The sequence below is a fragment of the Geotrypetes seraphini genome, chromosome 3, assembly GCF_902459505.1.
Source record: "Geotrypetes seraphini chromosome 3, aGeoSer1.1, whole genome shotgun sequence".
Classification (NCBI taxonomy): Eukaryota; Metazoa; Chordata; class Amphibia; order Gymnophiona; family Dermophiidae; genus Geotrypetes; species Geotrypetes seraphini.
In genome coordinates this window covers 284,868,751-284,881,300 of record NC_047086.1, presented here as the reverse complement: position 1 = coordinate 284,881,300, position 12,550 = coordinate 284,868,751, and the positions used below count along the sequence as shown (strand labels likewise).

The 12,550-nt window shown below is 44.9% G+C and overlaps 1 protein-coding gene across 1 annotated transcript in view; it reads right to left on the bottom strand.

Moving 5' to 3' along the window:
- Nucleotides 1–8,867: 8,867 nt before the first annotated feature.
- The window catches only part of CCDC88A (coiled-coil domain containing 88A), a 612,058-nt gene continuing 608,375 nt past the window's right edge, over nt 8,868–12,550 (bottom strand). The window contains exon 33 of the mRNA XM_033936822.1: nt 8,868–10,029. The gene's annotated coding sequence lies outside the window, so the exon portion shown is untranslated. The remainder of the gene's footprint in view (nt 10,030–12,550) is intronic.

The following is a 12,550-nucleotide window of genomic DNA, read 5'->3' as shown; positions in this document are numbered from 1 at the left end:
AACTTTCCTCTTCCCTGTTTCTACTCCCTGAATTGTAAAGGTATGTGTGGGCACTCTTCCTTTACCCCTCTCTCTCAACCCTTCCCTAATTTTCACCATGCCTTTCCATTTATTCCATTTCCTTTTGCTTTTCTTCCCTTCCCCCCCTTTCACTCTTCCCTTCCCATCACTCGTTCTAGCTCAATATCATCTGATCTTCTGCTAGCAGGGCCTTCAAACATGGTTTTCTTCAATATATGAATCCAGCTGCCTCTTCTTCCATTGGCAGAGCCTGGGAAATCCAGTCAGTTTTACCCTTATTGAAACCTCCTCCATTCCTCCACAGCTGGACAGTTGTGAAAAGTGCATGGCAGAATGGAAACATGAGCAATATGGCATCCAGTAAGGAGGCATAATTTGGAGACCCCTATCCTAAACTACAAAGTAACATGATGAACTCAACAAACTTGATGATATTACCTGCATTCTCAGTTTCAGAGAATGTAAAATAGTTATATATGCGACCCTGGTTCTATATATAGCACATAAAAAATTGGTGCCGACTAGTACAGTGCTTAGCCGACTAGTACAGTGCTTAGCACTATTCCATAAAAACTATGCACAACTTATAGAACGAAAGATTAGGTTCTTACCTTTGCTAATCTTCTTTCTTGTAAATCCACACTTTATTCTGGGACCAGTGGGTTATTTCCATCTACCCGCCAGGACTTTGTAGGAAGCCTCAAACTTCAGAGACTTAAACCCCACCCTCTCTTACCTTATCACTGTCCCTGAGGTTGAGGGGTGGTAGACTCAAGAGCAATGTAAGGAAATTCTTTACGGAGAGGGTGGTAGATGACTGGAATACACTCCCGAGAGAGGTGGTGGAGATAAAAGCGGTGACGGAGTTCAAAAAAGCGTGGGATAAACACAGAGGATCTAGAATCAGAAAATAATAGTAAATATTGAAGAACTAAAACCAGTACTGGTCAGACATGCACAGTCTGTGTCTATATATGGCTGTTTGGTGGAGGATGGGCTGGAGAGGGCTTCAATGGCTGGGAGGGTGTAGATGGAGTGGAGTGAGCTTTGACGGAGACTTCAGTAGTTGGACCCTAAGAACAGTACTGATAGAGCTTTAGATTCTTGCCCAAAAATAGCTAAGAAGAAGGAAAAAACCAACAAATTTTAAAACTGAATCAGGTTGGGCAGACTAGATGGACCAGTCGGGTCTTTATCTGCCGTCATCTACTATGTTACTATGTAAGAATCAGTTAGTTTTAAAGCAGCCAGGAACATCTGTAGAGAATAAGAACAAGAGAGAGAGGGAAATGGGGATACTCCCCGAGAAGTAAGTCTATTCTGCTCATATCAACAATTGCAAAACAGCATCAATGAAAACCAAGAGAACCAGGATATTAAACATTACAAACCTGAATGACAAAAACTGTATTATAAGGAGACACAGCCTGCGCTGACAGAAGAGGGCACCTGAACTAGGACCCCTCCCCCCAAATCAATTGCTAACCCATTCTGACGGCACTCTTAGAAAGGCTGGTCAGACAACAAAAATCCAGCTTACCAGTATTTGGAAAGGCAGACAATCAGCGAATCAGCAAGGTTCCCGGAATAAAGTGTGGATTTGCAAAACAGATTAGCAAATGTATGAACCTAATCTTTCGTTCTTGTACAATCCCACTTTATTCCAGGACCAGTGGGACGTAACGAGAATCAAGGTACAATTGATAAGCAAGCTTGGCTGCCACATCGATCCTGTAAAACTTAGTGAACATATGTAAGGAGGACCAGGTAGTAGCCTGCATAACTTGTCCAAAGAAAACAGCTGATTACTCTGCCCAAGAGAATGAAACACCTCTGATAGAATGAACCTGCACCATGGGGTGAGGGGGGCTTCTTCTCATCAATCATATATGCTGCAGAAATGGCCATATATATTCATCTGGAAATGGTGGCCTTAGAAGCCGGCCTACCCGCCAGAACGAACAGATGGTTAGAGGCGAAACTCGTTTGTGATCTCCAGGTACCGCAACATAAGAACATAATTGCCACTGCTGGGTCAGACCAGTGGTCCATCGTGCCCAGCAGTCTGCTCACGTGGCGGCCCTCTGGTCAAAGACCAGTGCCCTAACTGAGTCTAGCCCTACCTGAGTACGTTCCAGTTCAGCAGGAACTTGCCTAACTTTGTCTTGAATCCCTGGAGGGTGTTTTCCCCTATGACAGACTCCGGAAGAGCGTTCCAGTTTTCTACCACTGTCTGAGTGAAGAAGAACTTCTTTATGTTCGTATGGAATCTATCCCCTTTCAATTTTAGAGAGTGCCCTCTCGTTCTCCCTACCTTGGAGAGGGTGAACAACCTGTCTTTATCTACTAAGTCTATTCCCTTCAGTACCTTGAATGTTTCAATCATGTCCCCTCAATCTCCTCTGCTTGAGAGAGAAGAGGCCCAGTTTCTCTAATCTTTCACTGTATGGCTCCAACCCCTTAACCATCTTAGTCGCTCTTCTCTGGACCCTTTTGAGTAGTAGAAACATAGAAAAATGACGGCAGATAAGGGCCATAGCCCATCAAGTCTGCCCACTCCACAGACCCCCCCCCGAGTCTGCTCTCCTGGAGATCCCTCTCCTAATGACCCATTCTTAACTCCACCCTCTTAAGGATCCCACATGGGCATCCCATTTACCTTTAAAATCTGGCACGCTGTTGGCCTCGATTACCTGTATTGGAAGTTTGTTCCAATGATCAACCACTCTTTCGGTGAAGAAATACTTTCTGGTGTCCCCATGAAATTTCCCGCCCCTGAGTTTAAGCGGATGCCCTCTTGTGGCTGAGGGTCCTTGGAGAAGTAAAATATCTTCTTCCACCTCGATACGTCCAGTGATGTATTTAAATGTCTCAATCATGTCTCCCCTCTCTCTACGTTCCTCGAGAGAGTAGAACCACAGTTTGTTCAGCCTCTCTTCGTATGAGAGATCCTTGAGCCCCGAGACCATCCTAGTGGCCATCCGCTGAACTGACTGCTCTTAGCACATCTTTACGGTAATGTGGCCTCCAGAATTGCACACAGTATTCCAGATGTGGTCTCACCATGGTTCTGTATAATGGCATGATGACCTCAGGCTTCCGGCTGACGAAACTTCTGCGGATACAACCTAACATTTGTCTTGCCTTAGATGAAGCCTTCTCCACTTGATTGGCAGCTTTCATATCTGCACTGATGATCACTCCCAAGTCTCGTTTTGTTACAGTCCTAGCCAAGGTCTCACCATTTAAGGTGTAAGTTCTGCACGGATTCTTACTGCCGAGGTGCATGACCTTGCATTTCTTGGCGTTGAAGCCCAGCTGCCAGGTAGATGACCAACGTTCCAACAAAAAAAGGTCATGCGTCATACTATCGTGTAAATCAGAGTCGCTCACTATGTTACATAGTTTGGCGTCGTCGGCTATTTTACCTTGAAGCCCCTGAGTCAGGTCCCCTATGAATAAGTTGAAAAGGAGCGGGCCCAAGACTGAGCCCTGCGGTACTCCACTTGTCACTTCTGACGTTTTAGAGAGGGTATCGTTTACCACCACCCGCTGAAGTCTACCACTTAGCCAATCCTTGACCCATGCAGTCCCAACCCCATCAATTTCATCTTGCTCAACAGCCTACGGTGAGGGACGCTATCGAAAGCTTTACTGAAGTCTAGGTACACTACATCTAGGGATTCTCCCAAGTCCAGCTTTCTTGATACCCAGTCAAAGAAGCTGATGAGATTGGATTGACAGGATCTACCCTTGGTGAATCCATGTTGACTGGGATCCCGTAGATTCTCCTCATTCAGGATCGTGTCTATTTTACGTTTGATTAGTGTTTCCATGAGTTTACACACTATTGATGTTAGACTCACCGGTCTGTAATTCGCAGCTTCCGCTCTGCAACCTTTTTTGTGCAGTGGAACGACGTTAGCCGTTTTCCAGTCCATGGGTACTCTCCCCGTACTGAAGGAGAGATTGAAGAGAACGGATAGCGGTTCCGCCAGGACATCACACAACTCCCTGAGTACTCTGGGGTGTATATTGTCCAGACCCATGGCCATGTCCTTCTTCATGTACGGCGACCAGTGCTAGATGCAGTACTCCAGGTGAGGGCGCACCATGGCCCGGCATGATAATCTTCTCCGATCTGTTCGTTATCCCCATCTTTCTCATTCCTAGCATTCTGTTTGCCCTTTTCGCCGCCACCGCACATTGCACGGATGGCTCCATTGACTTGTCAATCAGAACTCCTAAGTCTCTTTCCTGGGAGGTCTCTCCAAATACCACCCCAGATATCCTGTATTTGTGCATGAGATTTTTGTTACCGTTATGCATCACTTTACACTTATCCACATTGAACCTCATCTGCCATATTGATGCCCATTCCTCGAGTCTGATTATGTCACGTTGCAGATTTCGCAATCCTCCTGTGTCTTCACTACTCTGAATAACTTCGTATCGTCCGCAAATTTAATCACCTCACTCATCGTACGTATGTCCAGATCGTTTATAAAGATGTTGAAGAGCACGGGTCCAAGCACCGAGCCCTGCGGCACTCCACTGGTGACGCTCTTCCAGTCCGAGTATTGTCCATTTATCCCCACTCTCTGTTTCCTATGCTCCAGCCATTTTTGAATCCACGTGAGTATTTCACCCTCGTCCAAGGACCACAATGCTTGGTCCTGATTAGAGAATGACACAGTGGTTGTTACCCGCAGCTAGCCGTAGGTAACCTGCCAAAATGGGGGAGAGAAAGGAAGTGCCCGCCGCAGGTACAGGAAGACCATTCACCGCCCCATGGAGTGGTGAATGGCCTTGTCTCCGCAGTGAAGGGAGGGAATGTGCGCGGTCACCGATCGCGCTCCCTCCCTCCCTCCTGATCGCCGCCGCCTGAGCCCAATCGCCACCAAGCATCTCCCTCCCTCCATCCTGATCGCCGCTGCCACCTGAGCCTGATCGCATATCCATCCGTGCCTTACTTTTGCGGCAGGGAATTTCTCTAAACGTGCTTCTTTACCAGCAGCTGGAGCATTGAAATCACGTGTGGCTGCTGTAAAGGTCATCTCTGACGCAACCGGAAGTTGCATCAGAGATGACCTTTCCTGTAGCCACACGCGATTTCAACACTCCAGCTGCTGATAGGAAACATATTTAGAAAATGCCTGCAGCAAAGGTAAGGAGCAGGGAGGAAGGGAAGAAAGGTGAGGTGGAGAAAAACAGACACTGAAGGGACCTGGGGAAGGTGGGGTGGAAGAAGTGGGGAGAAGATGCTGAGAAATGGTGAAGAGAGAGTGGGGAGAAGACGCTGAAGGGAAATGGGGAACAGAAAGTGGGCAGAAGACGCTGAAGTGAAATGGGGAACAGAGAGTGGGGGAGAAGACGCTGAAGGGAATGGGGAAGAGAGAGTGGGGAGAAAACGCTGGAAGGGAAGATGACAAAGATGCCAGACTATGGGGGAGTGGAGGGAGGAAGATGGATGCCAGACCAATTGGGGAGGGGGTGAAGAGAGAAGCACAGTAACAGAGCAAATGGAAGGCGCAGAGAGAAGACAGACAGTGGATGGAAGGAATTGAATGAGAAGATGAGGAAAGCAGAAACCAGACAACAAAGGTAGAAAAAAATTCTATTTATTTTCTTTTTTTTTTGCTTTAGGATAAAGTAGTATATTAGCTGTGTTAATAAAAATGTATAAACAAAGCCCTGCCAGCTGAACGTCTCTTTCTCCAGTTCAGCAGCCAGAACTTTGATTTATAAGGAAGGAATAAGCTAAATATTGCAGTACTGAGGCTTGTATGGATGCTGTGGGGACGGGGCATAGAATGGGATGGCAGTGATGGGACAGGGTGGTGAAGGGGATGGCAATGACGGGGCTGTGAAGGGGACGGTGGGCCGGGGACGGTGCAGTGACGGGGACAGATTTTTCCCCATGTCATTCTCTAGTCCTGATCCCTCGAGCTGGTGGAGGCAAAAGCAGGAGAAATGCACAGCACCACACTAGAATCCGTAATATGCAGAAAAGGATCCTGACAGGAGAGAGTCTAAAGCTCCAAAACTCTATTGGCTGACATAATGACCACCAGAAATATGGTCTTGATCGTAAGATCCATAAGGGACATCTGCTCCAGAGGTCGAGCAAGAGAGCGGAGAACCAGGTTAAGATTCCAAGTCGGACAGGGAAGGCTGTCACTAGCACCCTAAGGTGAAGACTGCTTAGGGCGGCAAGTGGCAATTTTCCTGGTGACCTCTAGAGGCACACCAGGTATCAGGACACCGAGCTTGTTCAGTTGTAAAACCACGGTGACAAAAGTTCATCAAGCAAAACAAAATCAAGTTTATTCAAACTTCAGGATAATATATGGCTTTTCAGGTAGCAATCAAACAGTGCAAAAATATCAAACAAACAAAAAACAGTTCACAAAGTGAAAATTCCAAAAGTCTGTTTCTCTTAAAACATAGTTAATCAAAATTGCTTCAAATGGTTAGTCAGAATGGTGATAAATTTCAGTGTGTCAGAATGGCATTAAGCTTTAGTTTAGCAAACATAAGGAAAACACGTTGCTGAACTTTTCTTCAGGCTTCTAGCAAATGGCTCAGTGCTTTGCCCCTTTGTGCGCTCAGCACAGAGAATAAAGAAGAAAACACAAAGTTCAAAATTCAATATACAAAAATGGTAAGTTCTGCACAAAGGTTTAAGTTTCCCTGGAACTCTGTGGGCTGCATCAGTGTCAGTTCAAACAGGCAGTAAAGCAAAAGATTCAAACACAAAACATTCAGTTCTGAGTGCTGGGGTAGCACCATATACACTAGTGCACCTCCCCCCACCAGCACGCCAAGATAAAAGAGAAAAACAAAGTCCGTGAGAAACATGCAAACAGTTCTTAGGCACAAAATAGCAATTCCCAGCCTTGACAGAAAATTAGCTTCTTAAGACAAACACTGTTCACATCAGTTACCAGTAAAAGTAAGAAAACAATAGCAAAACTTTTCTTAAGTTTCAAATGGTTACAACAGCTTCTACCTCGCTTTAATAAAGCAACACATGTCCATAGCTTCTGGCTGCTGCTCTGTGGACTCCCAGGAAGATTCCACTTCCATAGGTGAGAACTGTAGATTCTCAGAAGTTGTAGCTTCTGTACTCACTTTTTGTACTTTCATAGGCGCAGGCGAATCTGTGCCAGCCTGACTCCTCAGCCGTGAGAGAGCTCTGTCATGAGTTACCTTCCTGGCGTCTGATTGTGTAGCTCTCTCTGTTGCTGCATCTCTGTCAGTCCCATACCTGTAACCCGCCCTCTGGCCTATTCTCGGGGTTACTTCCTTCTCCAACCTCCTTGCTTCCTCATCGGTCTCCCTGCCTGCCTCTCTTAAGGACCTGCAGCCCTGCCCCGAAGCTCCAGGTGCAGGCAATTCCTGCAGTGTGTTCTGGCAATCAGCAGAGTACCTGCAGTGTGCTGTGTGTGACCTAGGTGAAGGAGTAAAGCTGCTCCCTCTAGTATTCTGGACATGAACAGCATCAAACTGGTCACTATGTGCTTTTAAATGTGGGGCTAATGTTCTGTGAGCTCCTAAATGCCTTGTTGCTACTGTGCCACTACTAGCAGGCATAGGCTGCTCAGCACAAGGCACAGTGGAGGCTGAAGCCTCCGAGTGCCCCACAGAAAGCGGGCTACATCCAGATGAGCTTCCAAAGAGACCCTCAGAGAAGGAGGGTCTATACACAAGAGCCTGACAATCTGCACCCTGAGATAAACCACCGCTAGGCCCTTCTACAGGCCATCCTGTAGAAACTCCAGAACACAAGGAACCGACGGAACAGACAGGTCCACCTGGCTCAGACACACCAGGCCTGATAACAAGCCTTCACATAGACAGCCACTGTTGATTTCCTTTTGCTGTGAAGCAACTTGGCAGTCACAGCCGAATAGACCCAGCTAGTTAAGGCCGAACGCTTAAGAGCCGTAAGACCAAAATGGTCTGATCTTGCAGTGCAATCAGACCCTGCTTGAGAAGGAGAGGATGACAAGGTAGCTGGAGCCCCCAATCCTGCTGGAGCTGAACCAATTTGGAATCAGAGCGTTCAGGCCTTTTCTGCCGGCCTTGTGATGGCGACTGAAGAACTGATCTGCTTTCTTGTTGGCCGCAGTTGCCATGAGATCGAAATAAAACACAAGCAAAAAATATAAACTCCTATAGTCTGGCTTGTAGGAAGGAAAACTGATTCTTACAGGGACAGTGATGAGGAAAGAGTGGGTGGGGTTTAAGTCTCTGAAGTTTGAGGCTTTCTACAAAGTCCTGGCGGGTAGACAGAAATAACCCACTGGTCCTGGAATAAAATAGGATTGTACAAGAATCATGCTTAGTGCCACTGTTATTCATCATAACTTTTAGGTGCACTCATTTAGGCCAGGTTTTTTCTTGGCCCAAATGCCTGTGTCTAGTTCTGCGCACATCGGTGCATAACCACAAAACTTGCACATAACTTAAAAGAACACCCACAATCTGCCTCTTCCAGATTCATGTACTAGTTTGTCGCCTCTTCCAGATTCATGTACTAGTTTGTCGCATAACATGTTGGAAAGTGCGCCTACCAGATTGTATGCATAAGTTTTAATTAACTCCAATTAGCATAAATTATGAGGTCTTAATTGCCAACTATTAGCATCAATTAGGCCTATTAATCAATTAAGTTATGTGCATACATTGGCTATGCACACTGATATATGTGCATAACATTAAGTGCCATATATAGAATTTAGGTCCTAGTGCATAATTCTAGAAGAATCTTGTATTAAAATTTTACTGTTTTAAATATGCTCCTTGTAAAACCCTGTACATCATAAATTAGCACAAGCTAGTAAGATTTATCAACTTTAATGTAAGTGTAAAGAACAAAACATAATTAATAAATGATAACCGTAATAGCAGCTATAATGGTAAATAATTGCTTGGTAAGATGCAGACTTTTCAACCTTGTTTACATTGTTCTCTTACAGAAGGAAACATGAAGGCAACATAAACCAAGAAAAGCACTGTAAATTAAGTTACAACATAAATGTTTAAATATATCACTTTTCTCTATTTTGGGAATGTCCCTTAATATTCTGAGGAAAACCACCTTAGAAATAATTCTAGAGATGCAGTCACATTAAAAAAAAACATTTCACCCATGGTGGTTTCCACATTTTCTAATAAAGGATCCACTTTTGAGCATTAATAAATTTGCAGGGCTTATTACAAGATAAGGTCATGAAAATATAAACTGAAATGTATGTTTAAAGTAATTTACAAATTGCTGTCCTGTTTGGTGCTGCTGATATTCTGGTTGTGACCATAATGATTTTTTCCCATGAGACCCATCTGTATGCTCAATGGGTCTCACTTTTCATCCTTCATTCAGAGTTTGAAAACTGCTACTATTAAGGATGTAGCTGAACTGGAGGGCAGACAAACATTTCTCTACTGGAATTAAGACAAATTTTGTACTTTTTAAATTAATCCCATTGAATTGTAGTACAGTCTTAATTAGTATAGTCCTTTTAAAAGAGCATGATCGTTTGGCATATGGTAACCATTTAAGGCAGTGAACATGCTAGTAAGCTTGTGTCCTTTACATGAAGTTCCATAAATACAACAGCATGTATTTAAATTTACAGAATTAAATACAGAGTGCTAAAAAAGTGTTAATCATTAGCAGAAAAAGTACACAATCAACTATTCTCAAGTACAAATGAAAAAAGATGTTTATTCTTGGAGTTGTCTATGGTACTTTTAAATGCATAATCCTCGTAAAAAGTAGAACTGTCCTGTATTCACAATGTGCAAACGCCCCTCTAAATGTTTCTGCAGCAGATTCCAGTAGAGCTCCTTGATTCAAGGAATGACGGTTTGGATTTCTTGCCTGCTCTATTCTTGGCAATTTGTTAAAAGTCTCAATGTTTTTAACGTTTCTATTGTTGAGTGTCTTGTTACTTCAGAAATAAAGGCTTCTCCCTGTGATACTGAAGGACACTTTTCTCTCTGTTTTTAGTTTAAAGGTAGAAAGAGAAGAAAGAAACATGAGAAAAGTATAAAGAGCTGGAGATGTATAAAGCAGAGTAAAGTTAGTAAAAAAGAGATTAGGTTTTTATCTTGAAAATATCTTTTCCAGTAGATAGGGATAGTATGCTGAACCATAGGGTTGTCCATTTGTGCTTGCAAGAATTCTGCAGAAGCTGTGAATCACAGCTTTTCAGCTCCTCCTCTTTCTCACTGGTCTCTCTGTTGCCGCCTTCAGTTCGTACCAAAGCCACGACAGGCGGGCAGGGTGTGTGTCAGCATACCATCCCTATCTACTGGAAAAGATATTATCAAGGTAAGAACCTAATCTCTTTTTCCAGTGTAATAGGGATGGTATGTTGAACCATAGAGACGTACCTAAGCAGTCCCAAAGATTTAGGGTGAGAGAGATGAGCCTGCACATAGTTCTGAGGACCCAAAAGCGGCATCCTCCTGTGCTGCTATGTCCACCTTGTAGAACTTGGTGAAAGTATGAAGGGAAGACCAAGTTGCTGACCTACAAATCTCCTGAGGAGGAATCACCCTTGCTTTTGCCCAAGAGGAGGCCACTCCTCTTGTTGAATACGCCTTCAACGAGATAGGTGACTGTTAGCCACATCCGATGAATTTAGAGGAGATAGCTCTACGAATCCATCTGTAGATGATAGCTTTGGAAGCGGGTCTTCCTTGTCTTGCCTGATTGATTAACATAAAAAGATGATCTGAGAGATGGAACTTATTGGTAACACAATAGGACTCTTCTGACGTCCAAAACTTAAGGCCTTGTCTTTTTTAATAGACCCTGTGGGGTGAAATGCTGACAGTCTAACTTCTTGGTTGACATGAAATGCTGAAACAACCTTCAGCAGAAAGGAGGGAACCATCTGCAAGGTCATTCCTGCTTTCGTGATCTGGAGACACGGCTCTCTGCATGACAGGGCTTGCAATTGCCACCAAGATGAGTGCTTTAACCATCAGATACATGAGGAGTACTTCCTATAAGAGCTCATTCAGGGCTCTGCTGAGTCCCTCTAAGACTATAGTAAGGTTCCAGGATAGAAACTGTTCTCGAATCAGAGGCCTTAGTCTCAGGGCAGGGACCTATGTCCAGATGGGCCACCAGCAAAGTTCTCTTCTCTTGACCGCAGAAACAGGAGAGCCCTACTACTTGAACTCTATGGGATGCCACTGCTAGTCCCTTGTCAAAACCTACCTGCAGGAATGCCAGTACAGATGAGATGGGGGCATTGACAGGCTCTAACTTTTCTTTGCTGCAACAGCGCTGAAACGTCTCCCATGCCTTAGTATACACTGAAACCATCATCGACTTTTTGGCTTTAAGTAGAGTAGCAATGACTACTTCTGGGTATCCTTTTTGGACTAGCACTATGTGCTTAAGAGCCATGCTGTAAGATTAAAGCGTCCCGGATCTTCTAGGGCCCTCTGCGAGAGTAAGTCTGGATGCAGTTGAGTCTGAAACTTTGCTCTTTGTGTAGTTATATGAAATCCACTACCAAGAACGCCTGGGCCAATCTGGTGCTACAAGAACTACTGTTCATATAAGATGAGCTATTCATTGGATCACCTGGCCTATCATGGGCCAAGGGGGAAACCCGTCAGTAGCCCAGTCTCTAGTCGCGGTTGAACCAGGGCATCTAGCCTCACACTTCTAAGCTCATTTCTGAGACTGAAGAACTGATCTGCCTTCTTGTTCTTTGCAGTTGGCATGAGGTTGAACATCAGATGATCCCATAGTGACCTAGAACACTTTCAGAGACAATGTCCACTCTCTTGGATCTAATGTCCATCTGCTGAGATAATCCACTTGAACACTGTCCATTCCAACCACATGTGCCGCATAGATTGCCTGCAGGTGTATTTTTGCCCAAGAGAACAATGCCTTCAACTCCTGTTGGAGCGGAGTGCTCCTGGTGCCTCCCTACCTGTTAACATAAGCCACTGTTGTAGAATTGTCAGAGAAGATTCTGACTGCTTTGCCCTCCAGCAAAGACTGCAGTCGGAGCAGTGCCATCTGAACTACACAAAGTTCCAGTCTATTGATAGACTACTTCCATTAAGACAGAGTCCATTGGCCTTGTACTGGGTGACCATTGCAATAAGCCCCCCTGCCGAACAAGCTGGCATCCATTGTTAAGGTGACCCATGAATGAATCTGAAACTGGATCCCTTTCACCAGAGACTGTGGACAGAGCCACAAGCTCATACTGTACTTGGCAGCCACTGTCTAGTACGCAGAACTTGCAGGGAGTCTCTCTGAGGTGACCAGCGAGACAGCAATGTCTCCTGGATGGGGTGCATATGTACCTCTGCCCAGGGTACCACCTCTACCATGGCAGCAACTGACCCAAGGACTTGAAAGCAATGCTATGCAGTAGGCTCTGGCTTGGTCAACAGGTCTGTAATCTGACCATGAAGCTTCTGTTTGCGTGCCTTCTGCCGTGTTGAACAAAACTCAGCCTTCTGCCGTGTTGAACAAAACTCC